We start from the raw sequence: 22,377 nt of genomic DNA on the forward strand, positions 1-22,377 counted from the left end.
TACAGCTGAACCAGCCTCTCCGAGAGGAAAGTGGATTTTATCTGCGAGTCCCTACTTGGCACTTGTCCTCTTGAGCTTTCTGCAAACAAGAGAGGGTCATGCAGCCCATCTTTCTCATTTGGTTGCTACTAACTAACAGAGGAATTACAGCTCCAGGGAGGACGACTGTATCGTAAGACAGATGAGATTTGAACTTTACACAGTCTTCCATTATGGTATTTACATCACAAGCCACAAACACCGTTTACTTAGAAATAATCTGTGAAAAGTGACCTTCCAGGAAAGCCTTACCAGAAATAAACAATTGTGCCATTTTGAAGTAGGCTATACATTGCTTTATGTATTGCTAATATTTCAAATCTGTCTATAATTCATCATATTATAGACACATCATCATATTTCATCATATTTCACACAGCTATGTATTTATTTTTATTTATTTTGAAAAAACATTTATTTTGTATAACTTTTCATCTATTCTGATGTCTGTTTTTGCTCGTCTTGGGCTGGACTGTCAATTCTACGGGATCAATAAAGTCTTATCTATCTATAATTAACAGAATGATCACAATACATGCACAAAAAGAGGACAAATGTCAAATATCTAGAATACCTCAATAAAAAAAATAAGATAGGTGACTTCTCTTAGGTTGCAAATATTCAACCTAAGAGAAGTCACCTATCTTAGTTTTTTTTTTAATTTAAGGTCCTTGCTCAGAACCTTTAAGTGCCATTTCACATAAATGCTTGAGGTCATAATTTGCTTTTTTTATGTCTTCATTTTTAAAAATGGTATCTTTTGTGTTTGGAAATTAAATTATTGATCATGAGGCAAAGCATTCATTTTTACCTTAACTTTAAGCAAGCAGGAGGAATCTAAGTTTCGAAATAATGTAAGGAATTAAATACATCAAATACATATGTTGTGACTGCAGCTTGTGCTTCCTGGGCAAGCTATTCATTGTCATGTAAATTGCATCAGTAAAACAAAAACTGGATACCTATTGCATCACCTCACTGCAGAGCTGAAACAAGCATCTGCCGTTCCCCTTAGAACGGTATCTTGTTTATAGTCTTGAGTGCTGGTTAACGTCACAGGACCACAGGTAATCTCACCTGCGCTGCCTCACAGGTGGGTTAGAGTTAACTCTGAATACAAGTAAGACACTGGAGATCAGCCCAGGATCAAGCACACTTAATCAACTGCGTCATAGCCAATAAAACATCATGACGGTTATTTCAGCAGTCCAGCTTTCACAGACAAATGAAGTAATTTCGCCCTGTCACTTACCCAGCCCCTGTAGCACACGTGACATCACACAGCCTGATAATAACTACTTAGCTCGTTTTTATTATTTTGGGTATTTGCAAGAGAAATAAAACTCTTCCAAGCTTTTATTGGTTATCCTTTTTTTTTTTTCGTTATCTTTGTAGGACAGCAAAACATAACAAGGACAAAAATAAATCAAAGACATCATACTGGATCTTTAAGTAGGTTTCATGCCATATACTATAGCTGACATTATTACATTAATCATTAAATGCTGTTCCTGTACGTCAACTCTCTTTTTGGAGGAATAAGTATTTATTTTACAATGATATAGATTTCACATTGCTCCCCATACCAGCTGTGCTCACATCTATAGGGATTTTGAGGCTCCACAAAAAACAAAATAATTTAGATCATCCTGTCTTCTTTTCAGCACACTGTTCTGCAGCCATTCATTTCATCAAATGAAAGAACTGGCCGTACGCAAGCATGGCTCTACAACGCAGGGCAGAACAGAGAGACACAACTGTTCTTTAAGGCTCCAGCTGCTTTTACGTGTGATTGAAGCTAGTACAAAGGCAAGTGGCAAAATTCTGCAGAACAAGCATAAAAACTCTAGATGTGGACATGAATGAGAAACATTTTTGCAGAACAGCCACGTAACAAGTTTTCAGATAAAAGAAATGAAACCTTTCTGTACCATGGATTCCTGCATTTCAAACAATGCCCACCTGCTACCTATAGCCCTAATAAAGTAAAGCAAACCTCAATAGGCAATGTTTTAATTAGGAAGAGACCTGTTGTAAACAGCCACCTGCCCTCATCTCTAGAGAGCTACACCACTCCCCTGTGACCCACTTAGCTGCATGTTCCATCCAACATCTGTGGAACAAAAATTGTGCCTCCACAGACTCCACAGAGCTGGAGGCTTCCATACAGGTCCATCTGTCAGGGTCCTTTCGAAGGACATCTGTCCAGGTAAAGGTACAGCCATCACATACACCTGAGGAAAAGATCTGCCATACTGTACTAGAAAAGACAAAGATGCAATGACAAAGTAACACCTGAACTGGGAGTGACCTCATAGCACACTCTTTCCATCCCAGAAATATTTCTACCTGTTGATGAGCCAAAGGTCTGTGACCAAGAGATCAGCTCCTGCTTCGCCTCTACACAAGGACTGCACTGTAGTGTTGCAAGTTAAAAGTACAATGCAGTGAAGAACACTGAATGTTCAGTAAAGCAAAAAGAGACATGTTCAGACATGATACCACCCATGAGAAACCAGGGCAAAACAAAGCCTAATGGGACCCTAAATGGTAAACAATGCAGAAAATCTACACTTTAAACATGAACTTTAACATCAAGGTTACAGCTGTTCAAAATTAGTCAAGGGCGGCACAGTAGCATGGCAGTCCGCTCTTGTGTCTGGGTTCGAGCGTGGAATGGGGCGCCCTCCCTGTGTTTACATGCTCTCCCCATGTGCACGTGGGTTTTATCTAAATACTCCTGTTTATTAACAGGTTACCATGATTGGTAAAAACGAATATGTTCATCTGAGTCTAGAAGATGTGTGTTTAAGCACTGTGATTGACCGAGGTGCATTACAGTGTCTAGTCCTGCCTTGCGCCCTATATTTCTAGGATATACAGTAGTCTGGGTTGTCATTAGAGGAATAAGCGGCTTTCTGAAAATGGATGTATGCATTATTAGTCAATTCCCACAGTACCCAATTTTCATGCAACCTCCTGAGCAGTGATCATGATATGAATCTGCAAAATTAGCTAATAAATGTGAGAGGCAGGACTAGTTCCCTGAATGAAAACGTCTATTCCGCAGATCTATTTCTATGCTAAACCAGGTGCATGACAGCAACAGGATATGAATCATCAACAGGACAATAACAACAACCCCAGCTCATGCCACAGTTAAAGAGATACTAGCAATTGCATGTGATGTTTTAATAAGCAAAATATTATTACTGTTGTCGTTATTATTATTTCATCCAGTCTGTTGACTGCAGATTTCTCTGAGCGCTCCCCGTTTACAATACTGCTAGAAAGGTACGGAAGCTGAATTTTAATATAACATCCAAGTGGGCTAGCATTCCATATGCTCTCTTCAATTTTCAAAAAAGAAGGTGTACCCGAAGAAAACATGTGGAGGTCTAAAGATGAAAGCAGCTCGAAAAGAACATTAGGGCTCTAAAGCTGCATTCGCACAGGCTCTCTGGACTTGTGTGTAAATACAATTTGAGAGCCCAATGTACGTTACGTTATAAGTTGAGATGAAACAACAATCACCTTTCACACAGAAATTAAACAGCTGTGACCTTTCTAGTTTTAAAAGCAAGGGATTCATGCTAAACTTTTTCTTCCTATCTCTGTTCTGTAATCGTTTTATTACACGTAACTGAATAATAGCAAGTACAGTATATCGAACCAGTTTGGTGCAACAGTCTAATTTGTCATGATTGCAAACAAAAGATAGACAGATACTTTATTGATCCCGTGAGGGAAACTGCAAAGACTTATAGATGGTGTGTGTTTTAAAAAAAATAATGTAATCTTCAGTCCCCTTCTCCATGACGATTGTGAAAGCTGATGCATATTGTATATCTTTTTAATTACAACACTGAGGATTCTGGTGCATTTTTTTAACATCCCTGCTGAAGTTTCTAAAGAGATGTATTATTTTGAGGTAGTCTGCAAGTAGCCAGACCGTAACATTATTTCTGTCTTACAAAAATTGTAGTTGGATAACGTTTTGTGGCATTCAATATTTCTCACAAGCAAGACACACTGAGAGCACACAGACTGCTCGGGGTTAATGAACAGATTACATCACGTATTACGGGTTTAAAGTGTGGCACAGTGGCAAATTACACTACACTGACACAATCTGTAAACAGTGAAGAGATCATAACCTGAGGTAGAACCCTGAGGGTTGCCATAGTGTCTAAGGTGGGAGAAGCAGCTTCCCCTGAGCTCTCAGTTTGCAGTGAGACTGAAACTGCACTCAAATGTGCAGCCTAAAAGGCCAAGTGGGCTTTGTAGCCATTCAGCAGAACAGATCATGAGCATCGATAAAATCCAGATGTATGAAGAGAGAAGCATAATCTCTTGTGTGGGGAAACCCACATAAAAAGAGAAAAGGTATTACTATTACTACTAATGGCACTTCAGTACAGTTCAATCTAGTATTGACTGTGAGAGTTTGAGAACTGACGGGGACATGTAAAATCACATAGGAGGTCCTGTTTGGTTGCAGGGTGTCCAGCACCTACACTTTGGACATAAAAATATTGCTTTTCACCAACCCAAGTCCATTTTATACCTAGGTCCATTTAATACCCAAGTCCATTTTTCTCAGTTTTAACTGTGGCTGCATTCAAAACCTGGATGGGAGTAATCCAGAAGGAAAGGATTAGTTTATCAGGGGAAAAAACACAATCCAGAGGGAACAGGATACAGTGAACAGGTGGTGGGTTTCATTTTTTTTAAGAACATCTCTCAGATCTAGTAAGGTGATCTGATGGAAAAGCTGAAGCACTATCTGCTTAGGCATTAGGTTCCTAATATAGAGGTTTTATTTTGGAAAAATGCAAGGGTCATGCTGCACTCATGAGGCCAGGTACAATAAAGCAGACAGCACTCTGGGCAAGGGAAATACCCTACCCCTACGAGCCACAGCCTGACGACTGCTAAATCCAACCACCGGACTTCACACAGCAGCAGTGATCAACTTCTTATTCCTTTCAAAGCAGAGTGGCAAAATCCCAAGACAAACCGTAGTTTAGAACTGCCTGCCTTTTCTCAGGTGAACCCAGTTCTGGTATGGATTTCAATAAGAATGTTTCTCTGGGTGTCCAGCAAGCTGTCTCAATCTGCCTACTGCAAGAATGGCCAGCAAGGATGTTCAATGTAACTAGTGCACTGAACATACAGACATGAACTAACTGGTTTTAAAACTGAAAGGGACGCTATTCTAGTTTTCATCGGCAATTTATTATCTATCTATAATGGAACTATTTTTTAAATCATCTCCATTTGCCTTTTACATTTTGAAAAATTAAATTGATACCCATTGAACTCTTCACGGAGTGCGCTGGTGTGGATGTGACCACAGGGGTCCGAACAGACTGTGCCTGGCTCAGTGCCTTGCAACAGCTGCAGTGCAACAGCAGCTAGCTCCACTAACTCCTGTTGTGCCGTTTTCCTTAATTACAATGCTTGGAGATTTTCTCAGAAAACATATTTTGTGAATTGTAACTGAGGTCAAAACATCCAAAACACCAGAACAAGTGCACTAATACAGAGAACCACAGGAGCTGATTCAGGGACAGAGACGGGTCACTTCTGAGGGGAGACTGGGAAACGTCTGGTGGAGATGTGTAAGCAGTCAGAAACCACAGTGAGGAGAAAAACAAACGTGTGTAATTTTCTTCACCGGCAACGCAGTATTGGCGTCAAAAGGTCAACATTCTGAGATAAGAAAATTAAAGATTAAAAACCAACAGTCAACATGGAATTATTAAATCTAAGATGCAACCACATTGACATGAAGGAACAGTAGCATGACAACAGCTGACTGAATGGCTGCAAACAGCCCACAGCATCTACTATACTGCTTTCTGCTTGCACATCTTGAAAAACACACAAGAAAATCGGAGCTTACTGTTAGAAACTTGGTGAATAACATCACTGTAGCCATCAACAAATATAAATGAATAGCCTCACTGGAAACTTTGTATGAAGTTAATAAATCAGTTGCACTTTTTGTAGTTACTGAATCACTACTCCTTACTTAGCACTAAACCTGCGCTCTGCTTTCCTTTCTGAAACCCTGAAGAAATAGTGTCTCTCTGGAGAGTGATTATTCAGGCCTCATTTTGGAAGACAGAAGTTTCACTATACATTTAATAGAAACCAGTTTTTAATTTTTTGTTGTTTGGGGCTCTGGAACACAAAGAAGTAGAGTTTTACAGCAAAAGAGGAGTAACACATACTGAAATGACAATGAGCAGACTGAAGAAGGAGATTGCACTACAGGGCCAGAATCCCAAACATAAACCTGAGGAGACACAAAAATCATAGAGAATGTGATTCTCCTAAACATGTACTTTTGTTCAACCACGTACTTTTGTTTTTGATTGATGATTACTGGGATCAATACAGCAATTGAGGTAATAGTTACAGTAAAATACTGCAGTATCAGGAGAGGATCAGAAGAACGGGAGTATCATGCAGAATGGACAAATTGAAAACTTGGACCAAGAAGTACTATAGGAAATGAGACAATCATTGCAATTTTGGGAAGATGTGTGTTTCACTCTCCTATCTTTTGGGAAGTGCATTTTAAGCTCACTCTGTGTTGCCTATTTTAGCAGGACGCTACACTGAGAAATCTAGCAGACACCACGGTGCAAGAGTCTCTCACAGCAACAGTAGTACATTAGAAATAAGTTAGAAATTGCAGTTTGCGTTGATTTTAAAACCGATCTGTAACAGAAACTTCATTTCTCACATCTTATTGCAATGCAAATGTCTAAAACCTTTAAACTATAATTGTTGCTTGCAGATTACAACACTTTAACCTCATGATCCTTATAAAACAATTTTCCGTTACCAAATAATAATTCTCAAATCCGCTTTCGTCCATGTCATACTGTATAATTTTATTTGAAATGCTCTTTAATTCGTTTTGAGTATGAAGTATTACTTTAACAGGAACTTAAAAAGACATCAGAATTAATGGCCTGACTTCAATGGGTCACTAGCTGGGCTCCAATGAATGATTATAAAATCTTCATTTAAGAAATTGTCTCCAAAGATGACTCTGGGCATAAATCATTCCTGCTTTATTTGCTGTCTCCATGATTCCTTCTTTGCTTTCTGGAAATATACCCATATTGCCTTTAAGTTTCTCTCTAATTTCTTATTCACAAAATAATCTGGATTTGTAGGGTCTTCAGTCAAAATGTAACTTTAAACATCAGTATTACCGCCTGCACCAGTTTCTGTTTACTTGTCACTTGCGAGAGTGCACTTTTTAACATTCACAAGGACAGCATTTGATCATTTTTATACAAAGGATAAAGATTTAGCTTTCAGAAGCAGTTTTGATTGATTTATCAATATTTTCAGCATGCCGGACTCATGACTCTGAAAATCTGATAAACACACTGAGTACTGAGTCTCTGTCTCGATAAGTGCTAGGCCCATTCCTCATCAGGAACACAGTAATTGAGTTATTGCCCATCTCCACTGTTGGATTTCAGGTGAGGACAGATATGACAGCCATGACAGGTGATTCCTCCACACTTTGGCAAGCATGCTTCCAACAAACTTCCAGAATAAAATCACACGGCCTGTTTTCACATCTTTAAACAGTCAACATGTACAGAATGTAAAAAAAAACAACATATGTATAACTGAAGGTTGTTGAACGAAAAATCAAGATATTTTAATACAGTACTTAGGTTACGCATCATTACATTATTTAATCATGCTCACATCATATCGGGCAATTGGACTTGTCACTAAGTGACATATAGAAATGATATAAATGTTATATTAAGCTTGCTTTTGTTATTATTAGTTTATCTGACAGATGCTTTACACAACAGAGTATTTTACATAAGCAATCTGGGTAAAGTCCCTGACTCAGAAGTATTTTCAAACAAATGAAGTGAATGTGTACTTTATATTTCTTACTTACTTCACTGTAGATTCACACAAGAAAGTCTGTTAACATTTCAAGAAGGATCTCTCATTTTAAAACAATGGGATCATTAGGATTGTTTTTAAATGTCTTTTATAAAAACAGTCACAAGCGATAGGAAGCCATTCAGCCTGTCTAGCCCATGTGGTAGTTAGCAGCAAATTGATCCAAGGATTTCATCCAGGGGTTTAGAGGAAGAAGCCAGGATATCAGCTTCAACAACATGGCTGGGCAGCTTGTTCAATACTCCCACAAAACCTAGAATTTTCCACTTTTTCTCTGTTGTAAATGCACCTACACATAGTTTCTATTTGTGTCCTCTGGGTCATGTTTCACTTACATTGGTTTGATAAAAAATAAGGATGATCTTGCTTCAGTACACTGCGATTTGCAAGGACTACATAAATGCAACATGCAAGTTATGTAGATCCCGATCTCCATGCTGAATTGAAGCTTGATTTAACTCAGACTGGTCTATGTTTAAACCTGCGTCAACATTTCAATTGCTGGATCCTACAAACTGGTATCACAAGACGCAGTCAGTGACCTAAATTGTTTAAAGCCAGCCCTACTTGTCCTTTTCATAGCTGGACACTGCCTTGCCCTGCCTGCACAATCCTGCTAGTATTCTTGAAATTCTGGGTATGCCTGAATAACAGCAGACAGAGTGCTGACAGACCAAGCAACACAAGTGAGAGACGATAGCCCCTGCTAGTGCTTGGTAGAATCAGGGTTTGCAGCATTTAAATGAGCTCTGAGATAGCTCCTTTAAAAAGACAGTATCAAATTGCAAGTCCCTACAAGTGCAGCTTGTTAAGGTCCACTAAAGGTGAATGCACAGCTCCTCTGCGTATTGTGCTTTAACACAGATGGACATGTTGAATGCCTGAAGCAGTAAAATTAATATAAAGTGTTATTAATCTAAATATTTATTTATTTTATTAGCACTGTTACACTTATAAACACATCAGCTGCTGAGCTGCTATACCTGCTGTTTTTGCAAAGATCTTAAAGCATTTCCAATTGTTTAACCTGTAATCTTGAAATTAAAATCATAACAGAAGTAAATATAAATATCTCATGACCATCTTTGATTCATGTCATGTTTTTCCAGATTAATTCTAAATACATACTACATGATTAAATGACACTTTGTATGCCTTAATATAAAACACTCAACACACAAGTTAAATTTCAAAAATCCTTCTGACACCTTGTGGTCTTAAGCGGTACACAGAAAATTATCTCAGAAACTGGTCTCCCAGGAACTCTCTTTAAAGTCTAACACTTTATCAAACCTGTGCCAGCAGTATTGCATGTTACCATTCACTGATCGGACGGATTTTAGTCAACTGATCAGAGTTTGGTTTTAAGTGATACCATTTACTCCATAATGTAACAGATCTTTACAACTGTAATTTGGTTATCTAATCATGATTTCTAGACCCTGTGCTCAAATGTGACTAGACACCACTTGAGTTCATATATACACATTACTCACAGCTGAATATACTTTGATCTGAAGTGAGATACTTCACTTAGTTACTTTACTAACACTGAAGGTTTCTCTGTGTATTCAAATTAGTTGTGGTACGGCTCAAATATGTATGTGGGGTTAGCGATCAAACAAAATAAAAAAGACTGATCAGTATGTCACCTTGTTACAGAAGACTTCCTTACAGATAAAGTAAACAGGTACTGTAAGTCTAGCAGTAATTATGCAAAGATCCTAGATGGCTCTCCTTCACAATACTAGCTCATTATGTACCTCTGTGTCTCAGGGAGGATAATTATTGGCCATCTGTGTGTAGGAATATGACTTTAATGAATCATTCTTGGCCAAATGTGATGTTAGCTAATGTCAAATTAACAAAATTAATACCTAAGTATTTATTTCCATTAATTTATCACCTTTACCATCTCTTTAACAAAAAGAAAAAAACATATATTTTGTTTCCTCTTATAGATCTGATTTTGTGCAAAGCAGCCTCCTGAGACCTCACAGACACGTTGTCATCTCCATGGTAGCACCACAGCATGTGCTGCGTGTTGAGCATCACAGAAAGATTCAATGGTGTGGCGTTATGGAGCCGCCCAGATGAGCATAACCATCACTCAACACCTGTAGATAATAGTGGGGCATTATGACCTTCCCAGACTACCATGATCATCACACACCACCTGAAGACAATGGTGCTGCGCTATAGAGCCACCCAGATGAGCATGATCATCATAAACCACCTGAAGACAATGGTGCTGCACTGTAGAGCCACCCAGATGAGCCTGATCATCACACACCACCTGAAGACAATGGTGCTGCGCTGTAGAGCCACCCAGATGAGCATGATCATCACACACCACCTGAAGACAATGGTGCTGCGCTGTAGAGCCACCCAGATGAGCCTGATCATCACACACCACCTGAAGACAATGGTGCTGCGCTCTAGAACCACCCAGATGAGCCTGATCATCACACACCACCTGAAGACAATGGTGATGCACTGTAGGGCCACCCAGATGAGCCTGATCATCACACACCATCTGAAGACAATGGTGATGCACTGTAGAGCCACCCAGATGAGCCTGATCATCACACACCATCTGAAGACAATGGTGCTGCGCTGTAGAGCCACCCAGCTGAGCCTGATCATCACACACCACCTGAAGACAATGGTGCTGCGCTGTAGAGCCACCCAGATGAGCCTGATCATCACACACCACCTGAAGACAATGGTGCTGCGCTGTAGAGCCACCCAGATGAGCCTGATCATCACACACCACCTGAAGACAATGGTGCTGCGCTCTAGAGCCACCCAGATGAGCCTGATCATCACACACCACCTGAAGACAATGGTGATGCACTGTAGAGCCACCCAGATGAGCCTGATCATCACACACCACCTGAAGACAATGGTGATGCACTGTAGAGCCACCCAGATGAGCCTGATCATCACACACCATCTGAAGACAATGGTGCTGCGCCGTAGAGCCACCCAGATGAGCCTGATCATCACACACCACCTGAAGACAATGGTGCTGCGCTGTAGAGCCACCCAGATGAGCCTGATCATCACACACCACCTGAAGACAATGGTGCTGCGCTTTAGAGCCACCCAGATGAGCCTGATCATCACACACCACCTGAAGACAATGGTGCTGCGCTTTAGAGCCACCCAGATGAGCCTGATCATCACACACCACCTGAAGACAATGGTGCTGCGCTCTAGAGCCACCCAGATGAGCCTGATCATCACACACCACCTGAAGACAATGGTGCTGCGCTCTAGAGCCACCCAGATGAGCCTGATCATCACACACCACCTGAAGACAATGGTGCTGCGCTCTAGAGCCACCCAGATGAGCCTGATCATCACACACCATCTGAAGACAATGGTGCTGCGCTCTAGAGCCACCCAGATGAGCCTGATCATCACACACCACCTGAAGACAATGGTGATGCACTGTAGAGCCACCCAGATGAGCCTGATCATCACACACCATCTGAAGACAATGGTGATGCACTGTAGAGCCACCCAGATGAGCCTGATCATCACACACCACCTGAAGACAATGGTGATGCACTGTAGAGCCACCCAGATGAGCCTGATCATCACACACCATCTGAAGACAATGGTGATGCACTGTAGAGCCACCCAGATGAGCCTGATCATCACACACCATCTGAAGACAATGGTGCTGCGCCGTAGAGCCACCCAGATGAGCCTGATCATCACACACCACCTGAAGACAATGGTGCTGCGCCGTAGAGCCACCCAGATGAGCCTGATCATCACACACCACCTGAAGACAATGGTGCTGCGCTGTAGAGCCACCCAGATGAGCCTGATCATCACACACCACCTGAAGACAATGGTGCTGCGCTCTAGAGCCACCCAGATGAGCCTGATCATCACACACCACCTGAAGACAATGGTGCTGCGCTCTAGAGCCACCCAGATGAGCCTGATCATCACACACCACCTGAAAACAATGGTGCTGCGCTCTAGAGCCACCCAGATGAGCCTGATCATCACACACCACCTGAAGACAATGGTGCTGCGCTCTAGAGCCACCCAGATGAGCCTGATCATCACACACCACCTGAAGACAATGGTGCTGCGCTGTAGAGCCACCCAGATGATCATGAATATTCAACACCCGGAGCCAGGGAAAGATAAATCATCAGCAACATATTATCAATTACCTTATATATTATTCTTATAAAGTAGAACAAATCTAGACCTATTAATGAAAAAACTATTACTAGCTGTAATTGTCATGTTATCAAATTCAGTTAAAAAGAAATACTGCCACAGTGATCTCGAAGTGGTACTTACGAATAACAATAATTCTGCAATGAAAAACCTGGGTAAAACCGCCTGAGGATTTTGAATGTCCTGAGTGTAAGGGAGTGCTGCAGCCAGCAAGTTCAAAGACACCAACCGGTTAAATCCAAACTAGTGACAGAATGTGCTGAAAGGCTGAACCACAGTGACTCAATATTTTTTTCTACACTCAATGACACTTTTTGAGGAATTTTTCCAAGCTGCCAAGAAAGAACAACTTCACGAAGTTGACATTGTCAGGTCCCTATAACGTCAGTACCTTCTGGCATTTGCTTAATCTGAGCTCTTGACTGTTCAATTGATCAATCAATCAACCATCCAAAAGGGACTTGTATTAATTAGACCCCGGAACACTGTTTTGACTTTCAGAAGTGCCAGAGTTTTAAATTAACTAGTAGAAGCTCACAATTCTCTAGAAAACCATATTTTCTAGAATTAAACATTTTAAAATGTCTATTTAATCAAATTATTAGTTCAATTAGGGGATCAATTGGGATGTCTTGCTGTCGTATGGAAAAAGGATCATCAGAAATGCCTCTCTCAACCACAATATGACAAAATGATTAGGCATTATACGAATATTGCAGTAAATTTCTTAGATTTGCCAAAAAGCTTCAAAGTTTAAATTAGTCAGGCACAATCTGATAGTACTGATTTTGATATTCAGTACTATGGTTTATAAGATGTAAGGTCGGACAATCTGCTAGTTACTGTGCTTTAGGATATGATTTGTGCTTCAGAGACTGAACACTAAAGGTAGAACACACTCAGCACTCAACAGCCATTCTCTCTATTGATTTGTTCTATTTAGAACAAACTGTACTGATGTACAGTTAACTGAAAAAAAAATCCCTGCTTGCAGCACAGACAAACTGAGATTTCATTCACTGACTTTATGAATAAAACACACTGTTCTCGTTTTAAACCTAGAAAAGAACTGCAGTACTTGAGGTAGAGGTTAACATTCAGTCACAGTATTAGTACACAGAAGGAAACTAATGCCAGAATTAAGACAAACTTGTCAGCCATAACTAATTGGTAGTACATGTGTACAAATAAATGTAAACATAATTGTCTATTATTCACTGTTACTGTGCTTGAGAAATACTAAAGTCAAACAAATTACTTTTGCATGCAGATCTAAACAACATGACAAAGAGAGGAAAGCACTGCCTGGACAAAACTGAGCACTAGTTCGGCCTACGAGTCCCACAGTTGATGAAGGGTCTCCATTGCACTGAAGCACAGAGGCCCAAGCAAACAATGAGCTGCGATCAGGCAGCGGGGACTTTGAATTTAATCCAGACCAAGTCGGCCTGCAAATAAACTCCCTGGAAATTCTGTGCATGGTTTGCTTATGTGCCTTACTGATCACATCCCTTTTGAAATAGTCTTCTGTCAGCAGAACACCGCAGATAAATTAAGTCTTATCTTAGCATTATAAAAGAACCCGTGAGCTGTACATTCAGCCATGAGGAAAATACAATAATACAGAACTATTATTATTCAAATGGAAAACTGTGACTTTGCTTGCCTCAAAGAAACACTAGAGTCATTCAGCAGACCTTGTCATTACAGGACCAACATTAGTACAGAGACTCTCCCCAGCTTGAGCACCAGAACTGAAGTCACTTGTGGTAATTTATTTTTTGTTAGCACACAAAACAACAGGGGTAGAGTGAAGGGCAGATGCATGAATTATAACTCCACATGTCATCTAAATCATTGTTGTACTAGATCACGTTTTCCATAAATCTCAGCACTACATTTCTATTTTGGCAGCACTCTTCATTAATTATATTAATATCTCTGACATTAATTTGTGTTGTTCCATTTAATTATGTCCATAAAGAAGACTGTGACACACTGAACAATAATAAGAATGACAGCATTTCATTGTGTCTTTAAACGTGTCTGGTACTGTACACTGTAAAGGTAAATTATATTGGCTTTTGTTGTAAAAGTTCCTACATTATCTTGAGAGGCTTTAGCACAGTACTGGTGTAGGTCAATGTCTTCAATGTTGCCTCACTGGCACATATTGGGAGATACAGAATTCCAGAGGACCTAGATTGTGTCTATTGTGCTATACCGAAAATTAAGAAATCGGGCAGCATGGCTGGGCAGCTTGCTGCAAACACCAACAACACTTTGTGTAAAGTGCCTCAAGTACTCAGTTTGAAATTCATTTCGCCGTAGTAAAAGAGGAACCCTTGGAGAATGCAGGCCTCAGTCCTGCGACCTCACACATGCTCAGCGAGCGCTGTACAAACGCAGCTATTTCCCCCTCGCTTGTAAGACCCAGTGACATGGCATTACAGGATAAACTCAGCCTTTTAAAAACTTGCCTGTACATGCAATATTTTGGAAGATAAAAAGGCAACATACTCTAAAACATCAACCTTGATTTGCACCCCTGATTTAGGAAGGATATTTCAGTTTTACAGCAGAGCTCCCATGCGAGCTCAAGTGATGCAAAAGCCTCCTGTCTTGGTCCTGTGTGTTTTATAGCCATCTTCAATCAATGGCAAGAGATCACATTACTCCCAGCCGAGGAAGACAACCATCATGGCTCAATACAGTTACAGAGCTGAGAGCAGCAAGGGGAAGACCCTGCGCCTCTCTGGGACCCAGGCCAAGTGATATAATGCACACCGGTGACATTACTTTCTCTTAATAAATCGATTCAGTAATAGTAACTGAATCTTACCTTATTGTAATTTTGATACAACTGTTTATTCAATAATTAGAAATGCAGTAAACACGAATTCTTGCTGCAATGCAAACAAAAGCATACTTTTTTTTAGTAAAAAGGGCTTCTTCAGAAAGAACGCGAGCCTGTTTTTGAATAAAACTAAAAGATGACTCTGCATCTTCCAGATGAGTAAATGTTGCTCAGTTATCTACCGAGGTGGTTTTGTTTTAGGCTGTGGTGGGGAGTGTATAAAAACCTCACTTAACATTCTCCGGAGCCAGATGCTGCTCTCCTTTGCGTTTTACATTATATATTAGACTAGAGGTCTCATACTGAGCAGTCAATAAACAAGTAACCCAATTATTTTCTCATTATAATTACAGGATTTTTCTCAAGGTCCTTTAAATGTATTTACTCACAAATGCACTTGAGTAAAACTTTAGTTGCCTATAAAACATCTTATTCATAGCAGGTTAGAAATATTAAGAATTTCACAGTTGATAAAATCATCAGACTAACTAGGTAACCGACAGAAACCAGAGGACACAAGGCCAACCACAATCTGATTTGAGACCTCCGCCATCAGACTGACAATACACTGACCCCACGGGTTTCCTACTTCCCATGTGGAGACTATTAGGAGGATACACTGCAGCTCAAAATAATCCCTATGAGGGCCAGAGTCGCTCTGGAGTTCAGCGCCGCAAGTGGGCCAGGAGCTAATCCGGCCCAGCCAGGACGAGGAGGGTGTTCCAGACTCGCCCGCCCCACCTGTGATCACAGGTTAAACACACAGAAAGTCAACCACTTCCCAACCGGGCCCACCAGTGAAAACTCGGCTTCACAGCCTCACGGAAAAGGGGAAACCCTCAGAGCCGGGTGCCGGCTGGGCTGCAGCTTCCCGACAGGATACTCGGCAGCTCCGAACACCACAGGCCCACACTCGGGCAGCGGCTGCCTATGGCTTCTGTACTGTATACCGCGGCAGTCACTTACATCACCACAAAAAGCAACTGTTCGAACATCCCGGAAAATGCAAAAGGGGTGGATTACAGATCAACTAAATTTACCGGTGACTTTAAATGACATGTGGGCACTTGACCCAACATTAAAATGAACACACAGCCACAAATATTAAAAAGCATGCACAAAGTTTAGTGTTGATCAGCTTCACAGCCCAGCCGGGATCTGAGATCAGCTACAGTTTGAGTCCCTTGTCCGATCCCAACTGGGAAGCGACTGGAAAGCACTTTATAAAACTCAAAACACAAAAGAAACAGCAAACTGGGCTTTGAATTCTGAATTACCATCATGCCATCATGCCAGATGCATTGATAAGAATGTGGAAAACAAATTACTTGAGACAAGTTCAATAAATAAGACCTCAACACATGATGTGTTCTGACAAACACCATAAAGCCACCGTGTATGAAATAGGGCAATCAGAAAACCAGAATTAGAAACAGCCTAACATTTTACAATTCCTAAGCCCTGACTGCTTTAGAGGAATAAACAGCCCCCAGAAAAAGTGGGGGGAAAAATCAATCTGGTAATGTGAGTGTTGCCCACAACTTTTAAAATGTCATGTTCTGATGCCAACAGGTTTGACTCTTCAGTCGAGCCGCCCGGACATCATCACCAAAAACACGCCGCGCGTTTCAAGATGTAAGAACCAGATTTCATAATGGGAACAAACACATCTGAGATTGAATCAATCGTTCATTCCTTGCCTTAAAAAACGAAAGCCGTGTCGGTTCCTTTGTATTGAAAGCCTATCCGCTGCATTCTAGGTGATAACCTGTTCTATTTCTCGGTCTTCTGAGGAATATTACGGGGAAATATTTGGAGTGGGTGACGAGGTCCTTGATCAAGTCTTTGCAGGCACTACAAAGAAGTTGAGCTCAAACCCTCTCCGATTTGCCATCCAAGAAGCAGATTTTGTGTTGGCTCTTTTGTCCAAAACCCGTTAAGAGAAAAAAAACAACAACAATTGGATAAAACACTGCAAATTGATTTGGGATTGGGCAATTTTCTGCACCCCCTCTCACTCCGACATCATGTAGCAGAGCCTATATTGTGTCACACGACTGAGCGGCGCACGCAGCGAGAAAGCCCTTTACCCGTTTAGCCAAATTAAGCGTTACTTGTGTCAACGGGCCGCCGAAACGCCGTCTGCACAGGACGGTATGCGCTCAAACATTAAAAAAAAAAAGAAAAACTAAATCGGCAAGAATATTACGATGAACATCCTGATTATTACTCAAATGGTTCAAGACAATCTCCGGCGGTGGGATTATTCACGCTCTCGCTCTCCACACGACAGCATCCTCGTTGACAATTTCATTTCACTTCAAACCTAGCTGCACACGGCGAAAATGTAGGAACAGATAAGAATCGGATTCTCCTATCCAAACTCGATAAAAAGGTCAGACAGGAGCAGCACCAGCTGAGAGGCTGTGCTAGCCATTTCGTTAAAAAAAAAGTATGCCTTCAAATCTGTGTTATGAAGACCGTATCTTCAGTTAACGGCATATAATTAACTACTTTCCCCATCTCTGGTGGAGAAAAAGAGCTTCGTTCCCGTTACTTGCGTGATTTTTATATGTATATGCAATTCGGACGTTAACATGCCAGCTTTCGTCCTGAGAGCTAAAACAAAAGAGGCAAACCAAACAATAAAAATGAGAGGAAATAAAGGGAAGGAAATGTCGGAACGATAGCCAGAGAAAGCGAGAAATGAACGTGACAGCACAAAAGCCATTAAAAATGAAACTGCCCAGACACCTGCTGTAATGATCCATTTGCAGAGACAATTCAGGGAGAGAGGAGATATTCTATCAGTTACACAGAAGAGCGACGAGAGAGACCGAGGCACAGATCAGCAGAGTGTAAGAGAAGAGCAGATAGATGTAGAATAATAATATTCACCTTGGCTGTGGACTATTGTGTTGGTTGTTGTGGGAGATGATGATGAGGATGGTGGTGGTAGTGATGGAGAGAGGAGTTGTTGTTGTTGGTGGGTAACAGTCGCCAGGACTACGGTGACTATGGCGCTGCTTCACTGGGCAACAGTTGCTATAAAACTCACCGGGAGAGGGGTACAACCTAACCTGACTAGCAGGAAGAGGAGGAGGCAACTCAAAAGCCGGATGTGATGCGGCTGAGACCAATGACGTTTGGGTTTTCTCTGAGTGGTGGTTATCTTTAGGTTAAGTTTTTGATTATTATACAAAGAAGAAAACACAACAGTTAAGTGTATACACATATAGACACTGCAGAATAAAAAACAGCGTTTCGGATATGTGTTTGTATCTGTCCAGTCGATTCAACAACAGCATGACCCATTTATTTCAAAGCCTAGAACAGCCACCTGCTGTGGGCAGTAAAGTATAAAGATTAAAGAATACTTGTGTATCCGTATAACACTTTTAGGAAATAACGTTTCTCTATTCAACGCCGAAATAAAAATGTTGTCTCCCGCAGTGCAGTATGCAGCCTGTCTCTTCTGAATACTTCGGCTTTAGCAATACACATTCAACAGCACGTAATACCCCCGATCAGTACTAAATCCCCCGATAAGACGTAGAGACACGCACAAGTATGACGGCACCATGTAAAGTTTGGAGAAAAAAAACAGTTCATAACTGTGCGATCTTAACCAATCCTATCGTTTTGAAAGATTATTTTTAAAGGAGAAAAGATAAATGCACAGTGACCGTACTATATACGGTCATCCACGACAGAGGGCGATGTTCTCACGATCCACGCATCGAGATGGTCCCCGGTGCATACTCACTGGCCCTGTGCTGAGGCGGGACTTCCTCTGTGTGGTTTGAAGATTGGTAGAGAAGACAGAGAAAGGAGAGGAGCTCTTTCCCCTTTCTAGCCGTGGTTGTGTTCTCCCGTTGTTCAGAGCCATGTTGGCTGGGCTTCGTACATTGCGGGAGAGGGACTCAGTAACAAGGTTTTACAGCGTCAAGGCAGACTGTACGAACTGGAAAGCCCTTTAAAGTAAAACGCGTTAACGTGATCCTGTCTGAAAAAAAAAACATTTGAACGCAAAACCAGTCCCGTATTTGTTTCCATTGCCATCCTACTTTCCAAATTACAGAAGAAAACGCAACAAAATATCAAAAGGGTAAAAGTTTCATGGAAATATTCTACTTCCCTTGAAATGTTGATTAATAATACTATTCAACGCTAAGTGATCGTAATTGATTTCAGTAATTTACCATGAAAATAATCCCAAGTATAAAAACTGCTATCATTTTTTTCACGTCCAGTGACAGATCATTTCTTTTCCATGCGGCGCAAAATGTACAATTCATCCTTCCTGGGAAAAGGTTGAAAAAAATAATTTTAACATTTTATTAACATCGGATTTCATATTAAGGTAAATCTTTGAATACGGGATATTAAATCGGGGAAGAGCGCTGAAGATCGCGACTACCTTCTATGGCTGTGAACTGATCGCCAGAAATGAAAACGTGATTATGTTATAGGTATAGAGTTTTAAGGTGCAACTAATACTACATTGCTTTGTAAACTTCATCTTTAATCTCTGTGTGCGCATTGTCACGACTAAAACTGAGAGCTCCTGGTTTCCCTTAACCCTAAAGAGCTTTTAAGCCTTTGTGATTATAGTTTAATTAACAAAATAAATCAAAATGCCTAATGGGAAGAAAGGGCTCTTTGCTCTGAAAAGTATTGAAGTAGCGAGCCGCACCTCTATAACTTAAATGTTATGTAAATACTTTAAATTGCACATCATGCAATAATGTTGCCAAAATCGAGAAGGGCTAACTTTCAGGGAGTTTTTTGAAAAACACACGCGATGCCTATCCCAACCGTGGCACAAAAAGCAAGTCGCCACTGTCTTTTGGATGTGCTTTTAAATTTGGACCTGACAGTATATATCAAATGATAACGAAACAACTCAATGTGGGACAGCTCTTAAAACAATTTCATGAATGAATTTTGTCAGACGTGTTTAAAATAATCTACTGCATAATTAGAACAATCCAGGCACTAATCACACAGTGAAGCTCTTGATCTTCACCTGATGCGACAGTGAATAAAGGGGTGAGACCGAGTCTGATGGGCTGAGGGACATCTTTGGTCAGTTCCAACACTATTTGGTTCATCCTAGGATAATTCTCACGGAGATTACACTGAAACACGATTAGGATTAGACAAAGGATTAGCCTGTAACATTAGTCTACTCAATTTATGGCAGTTCCACTTATTCTACTGCAAAAGTTTACCACAGTTGGTGTGTTCAACTGTGAACAACCAATTGAAATTGTTCAATTTACTTGACAAATAGCAGAAGCAATAAAATAATTAAGGTCCTAGCTGAATAACCAACTCGATATCACAATCTAAAAAACAACAGAATTTGTCACAGTACAGATTCTGCCTTGTCTCTGTGTGTCCTTAGACAAGAAGTATTCAGTTCTTGCTGCTCTGCTTAGTGTAAGCCGCTTCAGAGGTCTTGCTTTTTTGAAAATAGTCAGGAGGTTCCACTTTCTGTTTTCATATCTGTTTTCGGTGTTTTTGTCATTCAGTGTCAAACAGCAAGAACTGTTTTGCTGGAGCCGCCTGAACTGAAATTTTGGTCCTGAGCTGCCTCTGCATCTCCTATCTGTGCTCTCAATTGAGTAGGCTAATTGAGCACTTCAGTTATACTATTTGTCCCAGTAGACACTCTGTAGCTGTTTTCAGCTCTACAGAAGCCGGGCAGAATTAGAAACTGCAATAATCCATACAGGATCACAGGAGTGCAGAACCACAGGCCCCATGCAGAACTGCAAGTTGTGTTACAGCAGTATTTAATACAGCGTTGTTCCCACCTGTGTCAAGACATCAGGATTTTTTTTTGTCCTCGTAGAGTTACAGCAGTGCAGTTTTGAACATACTGAGATCCTTTCATCACATTATTGTGTTGGACAGCATGAGAGGCACTGCTGCAGAGAACTGGAGAATTCATAAAGTACTCATGAATTGAGGACCCTCTGCTCAGCAGCAATGAGGATAGAGAAGTTGGTCTTGTACTACGTTGTGAAGCTATGAGACATCCCAAAATCATCCAAATACAATGATTGTCACTGGTGGGCAGCAAATGCAAACTGGAAAAACTGGAGAGCTTCTGAGTAATGGTGGACGAATGGTGCCATTCAGGCGTCAGCCGTAGTTGGGAATCTGGGAGTCAGACTTGATCCTCTCCTGTCTTTTGAGCCACATCTGAACAGTTTCATTAAGACATCTTCTTACACCTTAGAAATGTTGCCCACATTAGTCGATTTCTATCAATATCTGATGCTAAGTGCCTGATTCATGCATTTAGAACATCAAGGCTTGAATTTTGCGACTCTTTAGTCTATGGGCTCCCTCTCGGTATGTTGCAATATGTCCAACACTTTACAGCTAGACCTCTGGTTCACACCAGAACGTGGCAGCATATCACTTCTACAAAATCTCTACGTTGGTTGCCTATCATATCACATTCAATACAAGATCTTGTTACTAATTTTTAAGGATCCAAATAATCTGGCTTCATCGTACTGTATATCTCTGAACTCCACCATATTCACACTCCCTCCTGTAAGCTCCGGTCAGTTGAGGCTGGTCCTTTGCTCACTGTACCTGGACTAAATCTGTTTTTTTTTTGGTCGCTCTGTTTTTTCTGTCATTGCACTATTGCTATGGAATGCCCTTCCTCTGACTCTTACAGAGACAAATTCTTTGATTCTTTTCAAACATTAATTCAAAACTCACCTTTATACTAGGGGCCTTTGCTCGATTGCCTTACAGTTTATCCTGTATGTTCTTGTTTTTTTTTAACTTTTTATTGTTTTTAAAAAGTTGATATTGTTATATTAATAACAGTGTTATTAGTATAACACCGTTAGAGCCAAAAGTCAAACATCATACAGAATATATACTATATATGGATTATTTTTACCAAAACCTTCTAGCGATAATAAAACTCTGTTATAAACAAGGAGCTGGGGAGTCCACTCCACACTTTGTCTTATAAATAATTTTCTTACCTAAAGGTCTATAAAGTGGCAGACTTTATTTTTAAATGCTGCTAAGATGGTGACTTTGGATTATTTCACTTGAGTGAAAGGATAGTGTCTAAGGCATTCAGAGAACCCATGGGAAGCAGTTATTTGTGCATTTAATTAGACCAATTTTGAAATGATTGGAGGTTGCACTGGAACAACAGGTGATACGCCAGACTTATGGGACCTGGTCTGATAGCTCTGATGTACTCTGCTTTTCTGTTTCCATTACTTTCAGAAGTAGACTAGTATTTTTTGCTGCCACCTGCTGCACAC

The 22,377-nt window shown here is 40.7% G+C and overlaps 1 protein-coding gene across 3 annotated transcripts in view; it reads right to left on the reverse strand.

The window, feature by feature from the left end:
• rfx3 (regulatory factor X, 3 (influences HLA class II expression)) overlaps positions 1–18,141 on the reverse strand; it is a 55,185-nt gene extending 37,044 nt beyond the window's left edge. The window contains exon 1 of one of the 3 annotated variants that reach the window (XM_088628594.1): positions 17,963–18,141. The gene's annotated coding sequence lies outside the window, so the exon portion shown is untranslated. Of the gene's footprint in view, positions 1–17,818; positions 17,935–17,962 lie in introns of those variants that run through there. The other 2 variants (XM_088628591.1, XM_088628592.1) reach the window with 2 other exon arrangements.
• Between the last annotated feature and the right edge of the window lie 4,236 nt (positions 18,142–22,377).

This window comes from Lepisosteus platostomus, chromosome 4 (genome assembly GCF_059453375.1).
Source record: "Lepisosteus platostomus isolate fLepPlt1 chromosome 4, fLepPlt1.hap1, whole genome shotgun sequence".
Taxonomy (NCBI): Eukaryota; Metazoa; Chordata; class Actinopteri; order Semionotiformes; family Lepisosteidae; genus Lepisosteus; species Lepisosteus platostomus.